General features: G+C 44.1%; 1 protein-coding gene across 3 annotated transcripts in view; it reads right to left on the bottom strand.

The window, feature by feature from the left end:
• The window catches only part of LOC110305385 (T-cell-specific guanine nucleotide triphosphate-binding protein 1-like), a 22,339-nt gene that overhangs the window by 7,149 nt on the left and 6,500 nt on the right, over positions 1-8,690 (bottom strand). Inside the window, exons 1-2 of one of the 3 annotated variants that reach the window (XM_021177337.2) lie at positions 3,025-3,043; positions 2,609-2,719 (exon numbers count right to left, since the gene is read on the bottom strand). The gene's annotated coding sequence lies outside the window, so the exon portion shown is untranslated. Of the gene's footprint in view, positions 1-2,608; positions 2,815-3,024; positions 3,044-8,690 lie in introns of those variants that run through there. The other 2 variants (XM_021177336.2, XM_029483734.1) reach the window with 2 other exon arrangements.

The raw sequence follows: 8,690 nt of genomic DNA, 5'->3' as shown, positions 1-8,690 counted from the left end.
AAAAAAAAAAAGAAAAGAAAAGTGCACACTGCACATTATTGATAAGACCAGAATGTATGATTTCTCTAACTACAAAATATATATGGACTTCTAGATCATTAGAGTTGATAGTCTTATTTCTGGTTGTGTAGATTATTTACAAATGAAACAAAAGAGGGGAATGTATTAAGAAAGTATCTTGTTTATAGGAAATTTTACTGTAAAAGTTCTTAAATGTAACCTATTTTAATGCACACTTAAGTAAAAATTTAAAAACCAAACAACACAATTGCCGTTTCTATCATGTGTCAGTGACCAAAGTAAAATCATTTTGTTGGTAATGAAAAGTAAAAACATGGCCAGGAAGATGGGTCGAAGGGTAAAACCACTTGTCCTACAAGCCTGGTGACCTTTAATCCCTGGGACTCACATAAAAGGCCAAATATGAGGCACATTGGTAATTTCCCCAATCCTCCTTTGAAATAAGAGCCTTAGGAGAGCGCAGCCTGAAGCCTGCAGGTTAGTTACCTAGAATCTACAGCATAGCCATGGAAACCAGGCACACCTGCCTCTGTAAGGTAGACAGAAAGTCTAACTCTCCAAAACTGTTCTCTGACCTCTGCACATGTGCCACAGTATGTGTGTGACCACACACACACATATGCACACACAGACAGACACATATGTATGCACACACACATACATAAATACATTTTAAAGTAAAAGTATAAAAAATGAAAGGGCTTGGAATGCAGCTTAGTGGTAGAGCCCTTGCATAACCCAAGGTTTATGATGCCAAAGGTCCAATCTCAGTACAAAGAAGAGGAGACAGAGGGTAAGGAAGGGGGTGCGGGAGAGAAGCAAGGGGGGAGAAATGTAGGGAGAAAGAACAGGAACGGGAGGAATAATTATTTTACTTCTGATTACTAATTGTGTGCAGTGAACATTAGAACAAATAGAGATCTTTCAGCATCTTAAAAAAAGACAGCCACACTTTCTCTCAAGTATGTTCTGTAAGTGTGAAGATGGAGGTTAACGTGCTGTCTCTTATGGAGCAGGATGGACATCCTTAGACCTCAGCAAATCAGCTTTACTCGTGTGTCCATGATGAAAAATTACTTAGATTTTTGTTAATTATGTTTGTGGTCTGAAGTGTTTAACTTTTGAGCTGGATTCCTTAGTAGACCAAATTAAGATGGCTTTGCATGTACTAGTCTTAGAAGTAAACACAAGTTAAAACAATTTGACTGAGGAATTCCCCAAGTGGCTTGTTTTCCAAAGTACCGAGAACAAAACCCTAAGTTTCCCTAGGTCTTGTAACTCAGCAAGGATTGTGAATGGAAATAACAGTGCCTGATCACATTCTGTTTAAAAGGTAAATACGGGACGAGAAGGGCTGGGCGGGATTGCTGGAGGGTCGTGGGCGGTGTGCAGGAGACCGCGGGCAGCAGCTGCAGCCAGACTCCCAGCTGGGCAACCCCCACTCACCACGTAGCCCTCCATGAGGCGTGCAGCTCCCGCCCAGGCACTACAGCAGCACCCCCAGAGGCACACACACAAACCAGATCATCTATGACTGGAAATTCCTGATGGAGTGTCAGAACTCACCTGTTGCCAAAATACCCCCAAAGGACCTGACAGCCATTCCTGGGTCACTAGCCCTACCAGCGGTGAGCCTCCCATGCAAGCCAGCCAGAGCCACCTGCACAGCAGCCCGGAAGATAAGCGGGCAGGCGGTGAAGTTTGAGATGGACATTTAAGGGACCATAGGACGCAGTGATGTTTCTGGGGCCCCTCGGGCCCTTGGAAAGAGAGCCACAGCAGTCAGGCCTTGTACCAGGCAGACACTGGGTGTGGATTGGCCACCCAGTCCTGCTCTACACTCAGGGCACCGGCTCTGCCTTCCATTTTGTGAACACCAGCACATACTTCCTTGTGCCTCTGTTGATAACCGAACTGCTACTGCAGGGGAATGACTCTCACCCACACCCTCCCTGCATCGAGCGCCAGCGAGTGGACACAGAGGAGTCTGTCAGAATGATCCAGCAATTCTAGCCCTAGCCTCCAGTGCACACCCACCTTTCCTTAGGTTGGGGTAACTGAGAAAACCACCCTTTTACTTCTTTCCCTGAGAGGAAATAAAAGCCACATTTACCCTAGGCCCGCAGCTGGACCCTGTCTAGGAAAGAAAAAGTAAATACAGATGAGATTTTTAAAAAGGGGTAGGGGAGGAGGAAGGGAGGGAGGGAGGGAGGGAGAGGGAGGGAGGGAGGGAAGGAAAGAAAAGAAAAGAAAAGAAAAGAAAAGAAAAGAAAAGAAAAGAAAAGAAAAGAAAAGAAAAGAAAGCAAAGCTGACAGGGTTATGCCGTACTCCCTGGTGGTGAGATCTGGCCACCTTACAGTGAGCACTGTACAGTTTCCTATGAGAGTCACCCAAAAACACTCTGCTCAGTCCAAACTTACTCAGAACTCTCACAGACCAACTGGCACCAAAAGGCAGTTCTAGACCCATGACTCCTATCTGTGATAGACCCGTGACATGACCTGCTGCCTATCCAAGCCAGCTCTGCCCTCTTCCCACAAAGCCAAAACCTAGGTCACACCAGATGCATAGGCTTTTCACACTCACCAGTTCCAAGAAGTAGAAAATACCGAGTCCGTTTCTCACTGCAGCCCACAGCACAACCACCACCAACGGCACGGGTCTGCCCTCCTTCAGGAAAGTCTGAAGCAATGAGCCCTAGTAGATAGAAAAAAAAAAAAGAACGTTATATTTGCAGGAAACAAAAGTGAAACTAAAGCTCTTTCTGTGTTTCCCCTGCAGCATAAACATTTCCAGGAAAAAGAGAAGGACTTCAACTTGGTCAGAGAATGAAAAGAAGACTGGAAGATTCAAGGCCAGGAAGACATTTCCACTTGGCCTGTGAAGGGTCACTTGGCCAAGACATCAGGGGAATGAGTTCTCTGAAGCCAAAGGATTCCTGGGGACAAGGAGGAAAGAGATGAGTAGTTTTTCAAAGACACCAGTGAATGACTGAAACACACTGCCCATCGGGAAGGACTGTGCCATGCGTCTGCCTCCTTGTCCTTCTCAGGAACACTGTGGCTGTCTAACCTCATTTCAGCCCCAAGGCACCCATGAACCTGGGGTCTCACAGGATCCAGAGCCACCAAGACAACTCAGGAAAGAGAGTAATGGATTCTTCCTAGTTTCCTTTCTCATTTTATCTACCTCAGGATTCCCTCATGAGAGCATAGTCTGGCACCAAGTGAAGATAGGCTTCCCAAAAACATCATTTGATGCAATGAGATAATCCCTCACAGGTTTTGTTGGTTTTAACGTTTATCACCATGGAGGAAAGACATTTGCTGCCATATTGGGAAAAGAAGCTGTTGCTGACATGTTCTGTCCTTGGTGAAGTCTGTCTCTGAACATGGATGGTTTGGGTTATATTGACAGTGTTTCTGCATAATTTTTGTTTTGTTTTGTTTTTTGTTTTTTGTTGTTGTTGTTGTTTTGTATTTTTGAGACAGGGTTTCTCTGTATAGCCCTGGCTGTCCTGGAACTCACTCTGTAAACCAGGCTGGCCTCGAACTCAGAAATACGCCTGCCTCTGCCTCCTGAGTGCTGGGATTAAAGGCGCGCGCCACCACGCCCGGCGTTTCTGCATAATTTTAACACATGTAATCAGATATGAAGAACAGATTACATGCTCCTGTTAATTCAAATGGTGTCATTTTTTTCCAACTCTGTGTGATTTGAGTTTATTCTCCTTTTGAGTGGCTGGGTGAGTGCAGAGGGTGGGAGGTTGATACCATCCATGGTCTATGGGTCCAATTTTTGATTATCTGAAGGCACACAGTGATTCTGTCTCCTTCTGTACACAGACTTTCACATGCTTAGTGGATTCTTGTATGAGAACCAAGTACATCTCTTTCTTGGTTTCTGTATGAGAGTCAAAATTTAGTTCTGAACATTGAAATCTTGGGGTATAGTGCCTGGCTTCCAGATAACTGAAGCCGTGACTCAATTATACAGCAATGTGTCACAGATTCACCATGAAGATACTCTGAGGTATGAAAAGGGGAGAAAGGGCACCATCTCTCTTTATCACTATGAGAGCAGGAGACTGGAGGAGAGCATTCCTCAGCATCATGGGCTCCCACGGTACAGTGGGACAAGAGAAGGGTGAATGAGCTGGAGGTCTGAATGTCCAGGAGAAACCAGATCTGCTTAATTCAGAGCTAAGACACCTGCAATGTCCCTGAGAAGGACACTATGGGTCTCTCTTTAGTTACAAAGCAAATGGTGAGTGACCTCATCATCCTGGGTCAAGGACAAAGCTGTGTGTTCATTCATGTGTACACATGCTGGGCCCATACATTCGTGCATTTATATGAGCTGGTATATGTGTCTATGTGTGTGATAGGTATGTGTTCCTATGACCCAGTAGACATAGCCAGTCACAGAACTCTGCATTTAAAATGTGTAGGTGTGTGGCACAGATCCTGCACCTCCTTGGAATAGTGACATGCTGTGGTAAATTGTTAATAATCAAACCATAAAAAAAAAAAAAACATTGTCAAACACATGAGGAAAGGGGCAGCCAAGAGAAACAGCGTGCTAGGCATTCTGAACTTGTTTATCTTCCACTCTCCACAGGGGGCCTCTGCAGTGCCATAGAAAGAAAACAGACACAGTTGTGCTGTCAACTCTCAAGTTATTTACTTTCCTTTTGCTCCTGCTATCAATTTTGAAAGCAGGGTCTTGGGTGTTTCAAGCTGTGTGTGACTCACAGAGGGTGTGTGTGGCACAAACAGAAGTGGGTCAAGGTTTCTGAGTGTGAAATGCTCTCATGCTAAACATGACTTGATCACTAGTCACCTCCATCGGCCAAGCACTGTTCAGAGACAAGACCCAAGAAAAGTCAGAAATGCTGAAGCCAGCTCTAGTGGGAGTGGTGTATCCTGATTAGTGTTGTTGTGTTACTTGACACAAGCTAGAATCATTTGAAAAGAGGAACCACAACTCAGCAAATACCTCCATAAGACTGGCCACTAGGCAAGTGTATAATGCATTTTTTTCTTTTTTTTCTTTTTCCTTTTTTTTGTTTTTCTTTTGTTGTTGTTTTTGAGACAGTATGTCTCTACATAGCTCTGACTGTCTTAGAACTTGTACACCAGATTGACCTTGAACTCACAGAGATACCTCTCTGCCTCCTGAGAGCTGGGACTGAAGGTATACCTCACAATGCCTGTCATGCATTTTTAAATTAATGATTAATATAGGATAGTCCAACTCATGATAGATAATGCCTCTCCTGGGCTAGTGGTCCTGGGTGCTATAAAAAGCAGACCAAGCAATCAAGGAAAGAACAAGCCAGTGGGTAGCACTCCTTAATGGCTTCTGTTTCAGTTCTTTCCTCCATGTTCTTGCCTTGAGTCCCTGCCCTGGCTTCTCTCCATGATGTGGAAGTATAAGGTGAAATAGACCTTTTCCTCCCTAGGTTGCCTTTGATCATGTGTGTTATCACATCAGTAGAAACCCTAACTAAGACAGGGTGAGTACCAGTGTGGGTGCTAGAAGGGTTAAGGGTTAGACCCCCTGTACATACACGTGGAAACAGATAATTGGGCCTGGTTGACTATAGTCTATAGTACACTGAATTCTCAAAAGGTAGAAATAATCTTTTGATCTTGTACTTGTCCCTCCTCTGTACTGTTGAAGATAGTCACTTCTTCAACTGACAAACTGGCAGTGACAAGCAAGAGGAAACCGCAGCTTCAACTGTGGATGGAGAATAAAGCTAGCTATTGCATAAAAGAGGGATAAGCAAACCAATCCCTGGCCATCCAACACCATCTGATCTCCACCCCCACTTCCAAACTCCACGTCAGTATTATTGACTCGCCCCATGACCAGCGAGTCAAAGTCTCTGTGGACTGAAGGGTATTCCGAAAACACTGGCGCATCCAGAAACTCTGGGAATTTGAGCTCAGGACTGGAAACAAAGCATATTTCATTTTTATTGTTAAAGCAAAATATAAAATGATATCTACAGTTGGCTTCAGAACATCCAAGAACAGAGAAGGAGAACACCTGGTGTTACACCTTACTTTTGCTCTTGTAAGAAGAGCCAAGAAGACCTACCCCCGGGTGTTTGCGTTTTCCAGACACAATATGGACAGGCCAGGGAATTCTCTCCATGTCCTTGTTCTCAAGTGTCTTCACTTATAAAAGTTCCTATAACTCTTCCTAGAAAAATCCCTTGTGGGAAGAACATTTTCTACTCTGCCCCACCCATAGTTCACAATAAGTTCACAGCTTCCTTACATAGGTTCCCACACAATATTCTTCTTGTAGGTTTAGCAAATAAGTGTGTTACCTAGTTACGTAGCAACACTGTGGGGCTGTGGGGGTGGCTCCATGGTAAAGAACTTATTTTGAAAGACAGAAACAGAAATGGCTGGAAACCTCTTGAGTCTGCACCTCACTCTCTTGCCCCATCTTACATCCATACATAGTCACATGGAACTCAACCATTGCCTGCCTCATTTGACTCTGGTTTATGTCTATTCTTGAATGACCATGCAGAACACTGAGCTCAGATGAATGGACTATGGGCCACTCTATGGCCACGTCTGCATTTTCTGGACCTCCTGACTTCTGATTATGTCCCCAAGGACGATAGGGAGTATAGACTTTCAAACTCTGCTTCTGGGGCTGTAAGTAAGTTATGAGTGATTAAACATGTTCTACCTTCTGAATTAATATATTTAAAGAACTCAAATGTGGAAAGATTAGTGAAAGTCCTGTAATGTTTAGTATGATGAAATTCTAGCAATTTATGTTAGGATACAAATATTTGTGCAGTGTCCCCTCAGCGCTGGGTTCTTATATCTAATGAGATAATATGGAAGAATGGAGAAACCAAAAACCGTTTCCAAGGTACCACCAAATAATGGGGCAGGAACAAACAAACAACAGTGGGAGGAATCTGAGTTATGAGTCAGGACTTAATAGAGCTTTAAGGACTTTGCCTCACTATGAATATTTTGTTGTGGCTTTCACATCCCTGGGAGGTGTTGGTGATGCTAAGTACCGAGAACAGCAGTACACAAGGCAAGCATGACAAACCAAACCTCAACCATGTTCAAAACAGACTCATACCTAAAAAAGAAAAAGAAGAAGAAACCCTGACTGAAGGAAGCAGCTATAAAAATATTCGTTTTTTTTTTTTTTTTTAAGTAATGAAGGAGAGAAGGTGATGACTTTAAGCTCACGGCCTTCCCATCTTCCTTCTACAGGGAAATGACTCTTGCACACTTCTAAACAATTAACCATGTGCAGATAACCCATACATGTGGGACCACTGAAGAGATTCAACATACTTCCCACTGAGACACATGGTTCAGGGCCAGGGTTCTGACCAGCCATTCCTCATTGCTCCTATGTTTTCTTGTATGAAGTCTTGAGCCAGGGCTCACTGAGAAGTGTCATGGTGAACAATAGGTTTGGAGCATAAATTTGCTGTGTTAGGCTTGTTTTTAAAAATGTTTTTAACTTGTATAAGCCATGAGAAGGTTGTGCCTACCTGGAACTCCCTGTCGGCTATCCAGAGCTGAAGCACTTCCTGGTGCAGTTGGGCTGTTCTTGAAAAATTGCTAGTTGCTGAAAAATATTTTGCTGCCCCAGCTATTTCTACAAGAATGAATGGCGAGATTAAACAGGCTACCTGCAAAGCTTTGCTAACTGGCGAACTCCCTGCTTGGTTGCTTGCATGCTTGGTTGGCTAAGGCACCTGCTGGAGGTTTGGTACAGAATCAAACCTCGCCCAAACCCAGACAAGAATGAGTTAATTTATCCAAAATATTAGCTTTCTGGGCTTTCCCTGTATAATCCTTTAGCTGGCAATAGTTGAGGCCTTAGCTATAAAATGCTCTGGTTTTGTCTTAGCCAGTCTCTTTTTAATAAAAAGGCTCTAATTTACTAAAACCAAAACTTAAGTCAGACTGCAAAATCTCTAAACCCAAGACTCACACCAGGACAGTTTTCCCAGATATAGAAGATATCACATTAGTTAGCACTTTCCCAGAGGAATCCAGAGGGCAGAACAGCTTGGCTCCTTTGTGACCTTATCTACAGAAGAATTTGGGAAGTTTCCACTTGATTCCAACAAACTAGCCATTTCCAGGAATAGAAACTGAAACCTACTCTGACTACAGCCTCCCTCTTTGGTGGTTTAGATAAATAGGCCTCAGATCCAGACAGAAAAGTGTAGATAGAGAGCAAGGGCTGTGTGTGGACCAGTAAGGACAAAGAAACTCAGGGAGATCCTGAGTTTCTATGTGCAGTTCTTCCTGGGACACCAGAACTCCAAGCCTCACATTTCTCTCTCCTCTCCTCCCCTCCCCTCCCCTCCCCTCCCCTCCCCTCCCCTGAGAGGAGATCCATCACAGAAGTGTTATTGTCACCAGATCAAGGTCACCACTGCTGAGGTAAGTGAAGGGTGTCTAGCTTCAGCTTGTTTGATAATCCAAGATGTGTGATAGCATGAGGAGTGCTGTCCTGACACCAGGAAAGGAGAGCTCAGGGCTTTGTACTCAGGGAGGATCCTGGACCCTCAANGGCCATCTTCTNGACCACNGAGTATCCCAAAGCAGAGAAGGCAACCCCTTCCTCCCACCTGTGTGTTGTGGACCATGCTTGT

The sequence above is a fragment of the Mus caroli genome, chromosome 11, assembly GCF_900094665.2.
Source record: "Mus caroli chromosome 11, CAROLI_EIJ_v1.1, whole genome shotgun sequence".
NCBI classification, from domain to species: domain Eukaryota; kingdom Metazoa; phylum Chordata; class Mammalia; order Rodentia; family Muridae; genus Mus; species Mus caroli.
Note: the sequence above shows the minus strand (reverse complement) of the source record. Positions and strands in the feature narration are given on the sequence as shown.